Raw genomic sequence first — 14,184 nt, forward strand, 5'->3', positions numbered from 1 at the left:
CAGACCAGCTAGATCTACTGTCTCTATTATATTATGTCTCAGACCAGCTAGATCTACTGACAGACCTCTATTATTATATACTGTCTCTATTATATTATGACAGACCAGCTAGATCTACTGTCTCTATTATATAGATATGACAGACCAGCTGATCTACTGTCTCTATTATATTATGACAGACCAGCTAGATAGATCTACTGTCTCTATTATATTATGACAGACCAGCTAGATCTACTGTCTCTATTATATTATGACAGACCAGCTAGATCTACTGTCTCTATTATATTATGACAGACCAGCTAGATCTACTGTCTCTATTATATTATGACAGACCAGCTAGATCTACTGTCTCTATTATATTATGACAGACCAGCTAGATCTACTGTCTCTATTATATTATGACAGACCAGCTAGATCTACTGTCTCTATTATATTATGACAGACCAGCTAGATCTACTGTCTCTATTATTATGACAGACCAGCTAGATCTACTGTCTCTATTATATTATGACAGACCAGCTAGATCTACTGTCTCTATTATTTATGACAGACCAGCTAGATCTACTGTCTCTATTATATTATGACAGACCAGCTAGATCTACTGTCTCTATTATATTATGACAGACCAGCTAGATCTACTGTCTCTATTATATTATGACAGACCAGCTAGATCTACTGTCTCTATTATATTATGACAGACCAGCTAGATCTACTGTCTCTATTATATTATGACAGACCAGCTAGATCTACTGTCTCTATTATATTATGACAGACCAGCTAGATCTACTGTCTCTATTATATTATGACAGACCAGCTAGATCTACTGTCTCTATTATATTATGACAGACCAGCTAGATCTACTGTCTCTATTATATTATGACAGACCAGCTAGATCTACTGTCTCTATTATATTATGACAGACCAGCTAGATCTACTGTCTCTATTATATTATGACAGACTGTCTCAGCAGATGTCTCTATTATATTATGACAGACCAGCTAGATCTACTGTCTCTATTATATTATGACAGATCAGCTAGATCTACTGTCTCTATTATATTATGACAGACCAGCTAGATCTACTGTCTCTATTATATTATGACAGACCAGCTAGATCTACTGTCTCTATTATATTATACCTAGATCTATATTATGACAGACCAGCTAGATCTACTGTCTCTATTATATTATGACAGACCAGCTAGATCTACTGTCTCTATTATATTATGACAGACCAGCTAGATCTACTGTCTCTATTATATTATGACAGACCAGCTAGATCTACTGTCTCTATTATATTATGACAGACCAGCTAGATCTACTGTCTCTATTATATTATGACAGACCAGCTAGATCTACTGTCTCTATTATATTATGACAGACCAGCTAGATCTATGCTAGATCTCTGTCTATTATATTATGACAGACCAGCTAGATCTACTGTCTCTATTATATTATGACAGATCTACTGTCTCTATTATATTATGACAGACCAGCTAGATCTACTGTCTCTATTATATTATGACAGACCAGCTAGATCTACTGTCTCTATTATATTATGACAGACCAGCTAGATCTACTGTCTCTATTATATTATGACAGACCAGCTAGATCTACTGTCTCTATTATATTATGACAGACCAGCTAGATCTACTGTCTCTATTATATTATGACAGACCAGCTAGATCTACTGTCTCTATTATATTATGACAGACCAGCTAGATCTACTGTCTCTATTATATTATGACAGACCAGCTAGATCTACTGTCTCTATTATTGTATGACAGATCAGCTAGATCTATGGTCTCTGTTATTTTATGACAGACCAGCTAGATCTACTGTCTCTATTATAATATGACAGACCAGCTTGATCTAATGTCTCTATTATATTATGACAGACCAGCTAGATCTACTGTCTCTATTATATTATGACAGACCAGCTAGATCTACTGTCTCTATTATATTATGTCAGACCAGCTAGATCTACTGTCTCTATTATATATGACAGACCAGCTAGATCTACTGTCTCTATTATGTTATGACAGACCAGCTAGATCTACTGTCTCTATTATATTATGACAGACCAGCTAGATCTACTGTCTCTATTATATTATGACAGACCAGCTAGATCTACTGTCTCTATTATATTATGACAGACCAGCTAGATCTACTGTCTCTATTATATTATGACAGACCAGCTAGATCTACTGTCTCTATTATATTACAGACCACAGATCTACTGTCTCTATTATATTATGACAGACCAGCTAGATCTACTGTCTCTATTATATTATGACAGACCAGCTAGATCTACTGTCTCTATTATATTATGACAGACCAGCTAGATCTACTGTCTCTATTATATTATGACAGACCAGCAGATCTACTGTCTCTATTATATTATCTACTGATCTACTGTCTCTATATTATTATGACAGACCAGCTAGATCTACTGTCTCAGCTAGATCTACTGTCTCTATTATATTATGACAGACCAGCTAGATCTACTGTCTCTATTATATTATGACAGACCAGCTAGATCTACTGTCTCTATTATATTATGACAGACCAGCTAGATCTACTGTCTCTATTATATTATGACAGACCAGCTAGATCTACTGTCTCTATTATATTATGACAGACCAGCTAGATCTACTGTCTCTATTATATTATGACAGACCAGCTAGATCTACTGTCTCTATTATATTATGATGACTGTCTCAGACTAGATCTACTGTCTCTATTATATTATGACAGACCAGCTAGATCTACTGTCTCTATTATATTATGACAGACCAGCTAGATCTACTGTCTCTATTATATTATGACAGACCAGCTAGATCTACTGTCTCTATTATATTATGACAGACCATATTATGACAGATCTATCTGTCTCTATTATATTATGACAGACCAGCTAGATCTACTGTCTCTATTATATTATGACAGACCAGCTAGATCTACTGTCTCTATTATATTATGACAGACCAGCTAGATCTACTGTCTCTATTATATTATGACAGACCAGCTAGATCTACTGTCTCTATTATATTATGACAGACCAGCTAGATCTACTGTCTCTATTATATTATGACAGACCAGCTAGATCTACTGTCTCTATTATATTATGACAGACCAGCTAGATCTACTGTCTCTATTATATTATGACAGACCAGCTAGATCTACTGTCTCTATTATATTATGACAGACCAGCTAGATCTACTGTCTCTATTATATTATGACAGACCAGCTAGATCTACTGTCTCTATTATATTATGACAGACCAGCTAGATCTACTGTCTCTATTATATTATGACAGACCAGCTAAATCTACTGTCTCTATTATATTATGACAGACCAGCTAGATCTACTGTCTCTATTATATTATGACAGACCAGCTAGACCTACTGTCTCTACTGTCTCTATTATATTATGACAGACCAGCTAGATCTACTGTCTCTATTATATTATGACAGACCAGCTAGATCTACTGTCTCTATTATATTATAACAGACCAGCTAGATCTACTGTCTCTGTTATATTATGACAGACTAGCTAGATCTACTGTCTCTAGATAGATCTACTGATCTACTGTCTCTATTCTATTATGACAGACAAGATAGATCTACTGTCTCTATTATATTATGACAGACCAGCTAGATCTACTGTCTCTATTATATTATGACAGACCAGCTAGATCTACTGTCTCTATTATATTATGACAGACCAGCTAGATCTACTGTCTCTATTATATTATGACAGACCAGCTAGATCTACTGTCTCTATTATATTATGACAGACCAGCTAGATCTACTGTCTCTATTATATTATGACAGACCAGCTAGATCTACTGTCTCTATTATATTATGACAGACCAGCTAGATCTACTGTCTCTATTATATTATGACAGACCAGCTAGATCTACTGTCTCTATTATATTATGACAGACCAGCTAGATCTACTGTCTCTATTATAATATGACAGACCAGCTTGATCTAATGTCTTTATTATATTATGACAGACCAGCTAGATCTACTGTCTCTATTATATTATGACAGACCAGCTAGATCTACTGTCTCTATTATATTATGACAGACCAGCTAGATCTACTGTCTCTATTATATTATGACAGACCAGCTAGATCTACTGTCTCTATTATATTATGACAGACCAGCTAGATCTACTGTCTCTATTATATTATGACAGACCAGCTAGATCTACTGTCTCTATTATATTATGACAGACCAGCTAGATCTACTGTCTCTATTATATTATGACAGACCAGCTAGATCTACTGTCTCTATTATATTATGACAGACCAGCTAGATCTACTGTCTCTATTATATTATGACAGACCAGCTAGATCTACTGTCTCTATTATATTATGACAGACCATCTACTGTCTCTATTATATTATGACAGACCAGATCTACTGTCTCTATTATATTATGACAGACCAGATCTACTGTCTCTATTATATCTACTGTCTCTATTATATTATGACAGACCAGCTAGATCTACTGTCTCTATTATATTATGACAGACCAGTAGATCTACTGTCTCTATTATATTATGACAGACCAGCTAGATCTACTGTCTCTATTATATTATGACAGACCAGCTAGATCTACTGTCTCTATTATATTATGACAGACCAGCTAGATCTACTGTCTCTATTATATTATGACAGACCAGCTAGATCTACTGTCTCTATTATATTATGACAGACCAGCTAGATCTACTGTCTCTATTATATTATGACAGACCAGCTAGATCTACTGTCTCTATTATATTATGACAGACCAGCTAGATCTACTGTCTCTATTATATTATGACAGACCAGCTAGATCTACTGTCTCTATTATATTATGACAGACCAGCTAGATCTACTGTCTCTATTATATTATGACAGACCAGCTAGATCTACTGTCTCTATTATATTATGACAGACCAGCTAGATCTACTGTCTCTATTATATTATGACAGACCAGCTAGATCTACTGTCTCTATTATATTATGACAGACCAGCTAGATCTACTGTCTCTATTATATTATGACAGACCAGCTATATCTACTGTCTCTATTATATTATGACAGACCAGCTAGATCTACTGTCTCTATTATATTATGACAGACCAGCTAGATCTACTGTCTCTATTATATTATGACAGACCAGCTAGATCTATATTATGACAGACCAGCTAGATCTACTGTCTCTATTATATTATGACAGACCAGCTAGATCTACTGTCTCTATTATATTCTAGATCTACTGTCTCTATTATATTATGACAGACCAGCTAGATCTACTGTCTCTATTATATTATGACAGACCAGCTAGATCTATTATATTATGACAGACCAGCTAGATCTACTGTCTCTATTATATTATGACAGACCAGCTAGATCTACTGTCTCTATTATATTATGACAGACCAGCTAGATCTACTGTCTCTATTATATTATGACAGACCAGCTAGATCTACTGTCTCTATTATATTATGACAGACCAGCTAGATCTACTGTCTCTATTATATTATGACAGACCAGCTAGATCTACTGTCTCTATTATATTATGACAGACCAGCTAGATCTACTGTCTCTATTATATTATGACAGACCAGCTAGATCTACTGTCTCTATTATATTATGACAGACCAGCTAGATCTACTGTCTCTATTATATTATGACAGACAGACCAGCTGTCTCTATTAGATCTAATGTCTCTATTATATTATGACAGACCAGCTAGATCTACTGTCTCTATTATGTCTCTATTACTGTCTATTATATTATGACAGACCAGCTAGATCTACTGTCTCTATTATATTATGACAGACCAGCTAGATCTACTGTCTTTATTATATTATGACAGACCAGCTAGATCTACTGTCTCTATTATATTATGACAGACCAGCTAGATCTACTGTCTCTATTATATTATGACAGACCAGCTAGATCTACTGTCTCTATTATATTATGACAGACCAGCTAGATCTACTGTCTCTATTATATTATGACAGACCAGCTAGATCTACTGTCTCTATTATATTATGACAGACCAGCTAGATCTACTGTCTCTTATTATATTATGACAGACCAGCTAGATCTACTGTCTCTATTATATTATGACAGACCAGCTAGATCTACTGTCTCTATTATATTATGACAGACCAGCTAGATCTACTGTCTCTATTATATTATGACAGACCAGCTAGATCTACTGTCTCTATTATATTATGACAGACCAGCTAGATCTACTGTCTCTATTATATTATGACAGACCAGCTAGATCTACTGTCTCTATTATATTATGACAGACCAGCTAGATCTACTGTCTCTATCTACTGATCTCTATTATATTATGACAGACCAGCTAGATCTACTGTCTCTATTATATTATGACAGACCAGCTAGATCTACTGTCTCTATTATATTATGACAGACCAGCTAGATCTACTGTCTCTATTATATTATGACAGACCAGCTAGATCTACTGTCTCTATTATATTATGACAGACCAGCTAGATCTACTGTCTCTATTATATTATGACAGACCAGCTAGATCTACTGTCTCTATTATATTATGACAGACCAGTCTCTATTATATTATGACAGACCAGATCTACTGTCTCTATTATATTATGACAGACCAGCTAGATCTACTGTCTCTATTATAATATGACAGACCAGCTAGATCTACTGTCTCTATTATATTATGACAGACCAGCTAGATCTACTGTCTCTATTATATTATGACAGACCAGCTAGATCTATGTCTCTATTATATTATGACAGACCAGCTAGATCTACTGTCTCTATTATATTATGACAGACCAGCTAGATCTACTGTCTCTATTATATTATGACAGACCAGCTAGATCTACTGTCTCTATTATATTATGACAGACCAGCTAGATCTACTGTCTCTATTATATTATGACAGACCAGCTAGATCTACTGTCTCTATTATATTATGACAGACCAGCATTATCTACTGTCTCTATTATATTATGACAGACCAGCTAGATCTACTGTCTCTATTATATTATGACAGACCAGCTAGATCTACTGTCTCTATTATATTATGACAGACCAGCTAGATCTACTGTCTCTATTATATTATGACAGACCAGCTAGATCTCTGTCTCTATTATATTATGACAGACCAGCTAGATCTACTGTCTCTATTATATTATGACAGACCAGCTAGATCTACTGTCTCTATTATATTATGACAGACCAGCTAGATCTACTGTCTCTATTATATTATGACAGACCAGCTAGATCTACTGTCTTTATTATATTATGACAGACCAGCTACATCTACTGTCTCTATTATATTATGACAGATCAGCTCGATCTACTGTCTCTATTATTATGACAGACCAGCTAGATCTACTGTCTATTAACACATGACAGACCAGCAAGATCTACTGTCTCTATTATATTATGACAGACCAGCTAGATCTACTGTCTCTATTATATTATGACAGACCAGCTAGATCTACTGTCTCTATTATATTATGACAGACCAGCTGATCTACTGTCTCTATTATATTATGACAGACCAGCTAGATCTACTGTCTCTATTATATTATGACAGACCAGCTAGATCTACTGTCTCTATTATATTATGACAGACCAGCTAGATCTACTGTCTCTATTATATTATGACAGACCAGCTAGATCTACTGTCTCTATTATATTATGACAGACCAGCTAGATCTACTGTCTCAATTATATTATGACAGACCAGCTAGATCTACTGTCTCTATTATATTATAACAGACCAGCTAGATCTTCTGTCTCTATTATATTATGACAGACCAGCTAGATCTACTGTCTCATTTATAATATGACAGACCAGCTAGATCTATGTCTTCTATTATATTATGACAGACCAGCTAGATCTACTGTCTCTATTATATTATGACAGACCAGCTAGATCTACTGTCTCTATTATATTATGACAGACCAGCTAGATCTACTGTCTCTATTATATTATGACAGACCAGCTAGATCTACTGTCTCTATTATATTATGACAGACCAGCTAGATCTACTGTCTCTATTATATTATGACAGACCAGCTAGATCTACTGTCTCTATTATATTATGACAGACCAGCTAGATCTACTGTCTCTATTATATTATGACAGACCAGCTAGATCTACTGTCTCTATTATATTATGACAGACCAGCTAGATCTACTGTCTCTATTATATTTAGACAGACCAGCTAGATCTACTGTCTCTATTATATTATGACAGACCAGCTAGATCTACTGTCTCTATTATATTATGACAGACCAGCTAGATCTACTGTCTCTATTATATTATGACAGACCAGCTAGATCTACTGTCTCTATTATATTATGACAGACCAGCTAGATCTACTGTCTCTATTATATTATGACAGACCAGCTAGATCTACTGTCTCTATTATATTATGACAGACCAGCTAGATCTACTGTCTCTATTATATTATGACAGACCAGCTAGATCTACTGTCTCTATTATATTATGACAGACCAGCTAGATCTACTGTCTATATTATATTATGACAGACCAGCTAGATCTACTGTCTCTATTATATTATGACAGACCAGCTAGATCTACTGTCTCTATTATATTATGACAGACCAGCTAGATCTACTGTCTCTATTATATTATGACAGACCAGCTAGATCTACTGTCTCTATTATATTATGACAGACCAGCTAGATCTACTGTCTCTATTATATTATGACAGACCACCAGTCTCTATTATATTATGACAGATCTATCTGTCTCTATTATATTATGACAGACCAGCTAGATCTACTGTCTCTATTATATTATGACAGACCATGACTATTATATTATGACCACAGACCATGATCTACTGTCTCTATTATATTATTATTATATTATGACAGACCAGCTCGATCTACTGTCTCTATTATATTATGACAGACCAGCTAGATCTACTGTCTCTATTATATTATGACAGACCAGCTAGATCTACTGTCTCTATTATATTATGACAGACCAGCTAGATCTACTGTCTCTATTATATTATGACAGACCAGCTAGATCTACTGTCTCTATTATATTATGACAGACCAGCTTGATCTAATGTCTCTATTATATTATGACAGACCAGCTAGATCTACTGTCTCTATTATATTATGACAGACCAGCTAGATCTACTGTCTCTATTATATTATGACAGACCAGCTAGATCTACTGTCTCTATTATATTATGACAGACCAGCTAGATCTACTGTCTCTATTATAATATGACAGACCAGCTAGATCTACTGTCTCTATTATATTATGACAGACCAGCTAGATCTACTGTCTCTATTATATTATGACAGACCAGCTAGATCTACTGTCTCTATTATTGTATGACAGATCAGCTAGATCTATGGTCTCTGTTATTTTATGACAGACCAGCTAGATCTACTGTCTCTATTATATTATGACAGACCAGCTAGATCTACTGTCTCTATTATATTATGACAGACCAGCTAGATCTACTGTCTCTATTATATTATGACAGACCAGCTAGATCTACTGTCTCTATTATATTATGACAGACCAGCTAGATCTACTGTCTCTATTATATTATGACAGACCAGCTAGATCTACTGTCTCTATTATATCATGACAGACCAGCTAGATCTACTGTCTCTATTATATTATGACAGACCAGCTAGATCTACTGTCTCTATTATATTATGACAGACCAGCTAGATCTACTGATCTACTGTCTCATGACAGACCAGCTAGATCTACTGTCTCTATTATATTATGACAGACCAGCTAGATCTACTGTCTCTATTATATTATGACAGACCAGCTAGATCTACTGTCTCTATTATATTATGACAGACCAGCTAGATCTACTGTCTCTATTATATTATGACAGACCAGCTAGATCTACTGTCTCTATTATATTATGACAGACCATTAATATCTACTGTCTCTATTATGTTATGACAGACCAGCTGGATCTACTGTCTCTATTATATTATGACAGACCAGCTAGATCTACTGTCTCTATTATATTATGACAGACCAGCTAGATCTACTGTCTTTAATATATTATGACAGACCAGCTAGATCTACTGTCTCTATTATATTATGACAGACCAGCTAGATCTACTGTCTCTATTATATTATGTCAGACCAGCTAGATCTACTGTCTCTATTATATTATGTCAGACCAGCTATATCTACTGTCTCCATTATGTTATGACAGACCAGCTAGATCTACTGCCTCTATAGTACTATAGGAATGTGTGTAGTGTAGTACTATAGGGATGTGTGTACTATAGTGATGTGTGTAGTGTAGTGTAGTACTATAGGGATGTGTGTAGTATAGTACTATAGGGATGTGTTTAGTGTAGTACTATTGGGATGTGTGTAGTATAGTACTATAGGGATGTGTGCAGTGTAGTGTAGTACTATAGGGATATGTGTAGTGTAGTACTATAGGGATGTGTGTAGTGTAGTACTATAGGGATATGTGTAGTGTAGTACTATAGGGATGTGTGTAGTGTACTGTACTATAGGGATATGTGTAGTGTAGTACTATAGGGATGTGTGTAGTGTAGTACTATAGGGATATGTGTAGTGTAGTACTATAGGGATGTGTGTAGTGTACTGTACTATAGGGATATGTGTAGTGTAGTACTATAGGGATGTGTGTTGTGTAGTACTATAGTGGTGTGCATAGTGTAGTACTTTTGGGGTTTGTGTTGTGTAGTTTAATACTATAGGGCTGTTCTACAACAGTCTTGGAAGGATACTAATGACCATCGTGTGCATGATAGTGATTTTGAATTGATACAAACTAAAACAAATTGGAATATAAAGTAAAAATCCCTTCGATTTTAGAGGCAATGACCTACTTATATACAAGTGATCTTGACCGCCGACACATGACATTGGGGATATATTTCACGGTCACACTCATACTGTTATTACGGTAAAGCTGACAGGATGGAGTGCGCTCTCTCAAATGCCCCCAAATGGGGGTAAAACGTTTACTGCCAAACCCAAAACAAGTGTCGGGGTTTTCTACCGGCCATGTACAATCAACTGGAGTATATTGTGATTACAATTTGGCGGCGTCTTGTCAGAAATCCCGTGTAGGATGTTGGTTTCAGGCGTTTTGGAATACTAGGTATCATGTTTGTACCTTTCTTTACAATAGTGGTGAAATCCACGGAATATTCCACATTGGAACAGCTGACGATAATGCCGCACCGAAAATATGAACGAGATATGAAGAATTACAAGGAGAAATATAATTAAATCAAATGCTTGCTAATTGACAAATCAGGTAACAATGTTGGACTATATTTATCAAGTTGCATAGGTGTTCTGTTTCTGTTTGCGTGCTAGCTGGCTTTGCAGTTTTTCCAGGGGCTGCGTTGGGCTTCGCTGTTTGTCTTTTCCCCTAGACTGCCTTGAGCCCCTCCTTGTTTTGTATCTCGCTAGGGGAGAGAGAGAGAGAGAGAGTCATGTTTACATTCTGCACAGGGTCTATAGCGCAAGGATAGAGGCCGTTTCCTATCTCCCATTTTACGAACAGGTGTTATGTCTATTGAAAGAGGATTAGAACATCCCAATAAGAATGCATTGGTCTCCTTCCTCTTTTTTATAGGGATATTTCCGTCTGCAACATTGCAGTGTTTTTCTCTGCAGTAAAGCAATCGGACAGCCAGGGCTGACGTGCAGATAAGATGCTCAGACATAATACATGATGTCATGTTTCTAGGCAAAATATGTGTGTTGGATCAATAGACTTCGGAAGACACCATTTCTTTCTTTGGTCTAAGGCAATTCGCACTGTCTGTCTCCCGTTACAGGCCCACTTCATTTTATTCCACAGATAGCGATCCTGTGCAAGGACTTCTATCGTGAGTACCTTTACATGTATAGTAATAAATCGATAGTGATTATGGCAGTAGGGAGATTATATAATAGTAATGTAAACACCATACTGTGTTTATCTTAATCCGCACAAGAGCAAAATCGAAGTTAGCATACCCCGATTAAAACACCAGATTTTCTAAATCTTTCGAATTATAAGGACACGTAAACACCCTAAACTGTGATCAAGGGGTGTGTTTGATCTGCGCATGTGCTTGAACCGAGCAAGCCTTTCAAGAGCAGGTGTTCCCAAACTTTTTCACTTGACCCCCTCGCATCCAGCTCTGGGGAACATCCCGCGCCCCGCTGCGCACACGCCAGGTCTATTTCTATGGGCACAAGCACTGTTCATGACACAAACTGTTCACTTACATTTTGTTGGAGGGAATTTAGCAGGTTTAAAGGGTATTTCTTGGAATTCGACACATTTTTGTTCATGGGGTGCAAAGAACATTTTTGCAGTTTTAAAGCAAAATAAATGGTGAATAAACGATTGGAACTATTTCCCTGCTTGACCGCTAAGTTTTATGGGTATCATGACACCTCCACTATGGGGCTTTCTTTAGTGCGAGTGTCGTGAGTTCGGAAAAACTGAATGTATAGAGCTAGTTTTCCACATACCAACTTAATATGTCCGAACTCAGAATCAAATATGGTTCACAGAATAACATGGTCGCTGTGGTAGAATGTTTATTTTGATTGGTGATTTTCTGAAATTTTCTGCATCCATCAGGTCGCCTGATTTCAGATGTAACCATGGAAACATCATTATTTTGGAAATCGCAAAGCATGTTAACGTTTTAATTGAATTATTATATCAATCTGACTTTCTACAAATATATCATTATTGTGTGCGTGTAACCATACTCAAGACTTTTAAACACTTTTTACATACCCACAGCCATAACAAGTCGTGTTATAACAAATCAAGGCCCCGTTCCTGACAATTAAGCCCTAATTTGGCCTTCCAGAGTTGCATGTGTTTCCTAATTGGCTAAGAGGCCAGAGTCCTCTGTGGGGTCACATATAGATTACTGTATGCTATCACTTGTGAGGAAACCACAGACTAGGCTACACATGGCCTACAGTGCTATCTGTTGGATAGGATAAACAGTGTTTAGTGTTGTCTCAGACTGGTCTCATGATAGACGTAACATAGTTAATTTAAATCCGGGACTCTCAAATTCGTATGATATGTTACGTTTTGGTATGATTACATAAAATATAAGGGTACTTTTAAGGCAAATGTAAAAGAAGGCTGAATGGGCGGGCGTGTAACGCAAACGTCGAGCAACCCGAAGGTTGCATGTTCGAATCTTATCACGGACAATTTGATCATTTTTAGCTAATTAGCAACTACTTACTACTTTTTTTCTTGCAACTTTGCAACTACTTATGTTAGTTAACTGGTCCCCTAACCTTAACCCTTTTAGTTACCCCTTTACTAACCCTAACCATAATCTTAACCCCTAGTGCTAGCAAACGTTAGCCACCTAGCAAACGTTAGCCACCTAGCAAACGTTAGCCACCTATTATATGTTTTTGAAAATTCGTTCCTGTATATAAAAATATATACTTTTTACTAGGCCTAGGCTACATGTCAAGTCATTTTGGTTATGAGTCATAAACCAGCATACTGTCTCAGTTGTGCTGCATGCATGCACAAGTATATGTTGGAGAGAAAAAACAAAATACATTGTGTATCAATGTTACTGTATGTAACTTCTTGTAGTCAGTGTTACGGGACAAGTACAAACCAAAATCAAATGTTATTTGTCACATGCTTTTATAAACAGGTGTTGACTAACAGTGAAATGCTTCCTGATGGGTCCTTCCCAAACTGAGAAATAACACAAGGGATAAATACTCAACGAGTACCGATAACGTTGGCTAAATGAACGGGGTACCAGTACCGAGTCGACGTGCAGGGGTTATGAGGTCATTGGAGGTAGATAAAGTGACTAGGTAACAGGACAGATTAGTAAACCGTAACAGCAGCGGTATGTGATGAGTCAAAAGAGTGCTGAAAGGATCAATGCAGATAGTCCGGGTAGCTATTGGTTAAATATTTTAACTATTTAGCAATCTTGAGGCTTTGCGGGAGAAGCTGTTTTTAGGTTCCTGTTGGTTCCAGACTTGGTCCATCGGTACAGCTTGGCGTGCGGTAGCAGAGAGAACAGTCTATGACTTGGGTGGCTGGAGTCTCTGACCATTTTTAGGGCCCCTTCTGACAGTTTCTCTACTGTTCATGAAGGG

At 36.4% G+C, this 14,184-nt stretch overlaps 1 protein-coding gene across 3 annotated transcripts in view; it reads left to right on the plus strand.

Moving 5' to 3' along the window:
- Positions 1–11,025: 11,025 nt before the first annotated feature.
- LOC135545439 (RING finger protein 44-like) overlaps positions 11,026–14,184 on the plus strand; it is a 53,236-nt gene continuing 50,077 nt past the window's right edge. For 2 of the 3 annotated variants that reach the window (XM_064973052.1, XM_064973055.1), the window contains exon 1: positions 11,026–11,335. The gene's annotated coding sequence lies outside the window, so the exon portion shown is untranslated. Of the gene's footprint in view, positions 11,336–11,864; positions 11,916–14,184 lie in introns of all 3 variants that reach the window. The other variant, XM_064973053.1, reaches the window with a different exon arrangement.

This window comes from Oncorhynchus masou, chromosome 9 (assembly GCF_036934945.1).
Source record: "Oncorhynchus masou masou isolate Uvic2021 chromosome 9, UVic_Omas_1.1, whole genome shotgun sequence".
NCBI classification, from domain to species: domain Eukaryota; kingdom Metazoa; phylum Chordata; class Actinopteri; order Salmoniformes; family Salmonidae; genus Oncorhynchus; species Oncorhynchus masou.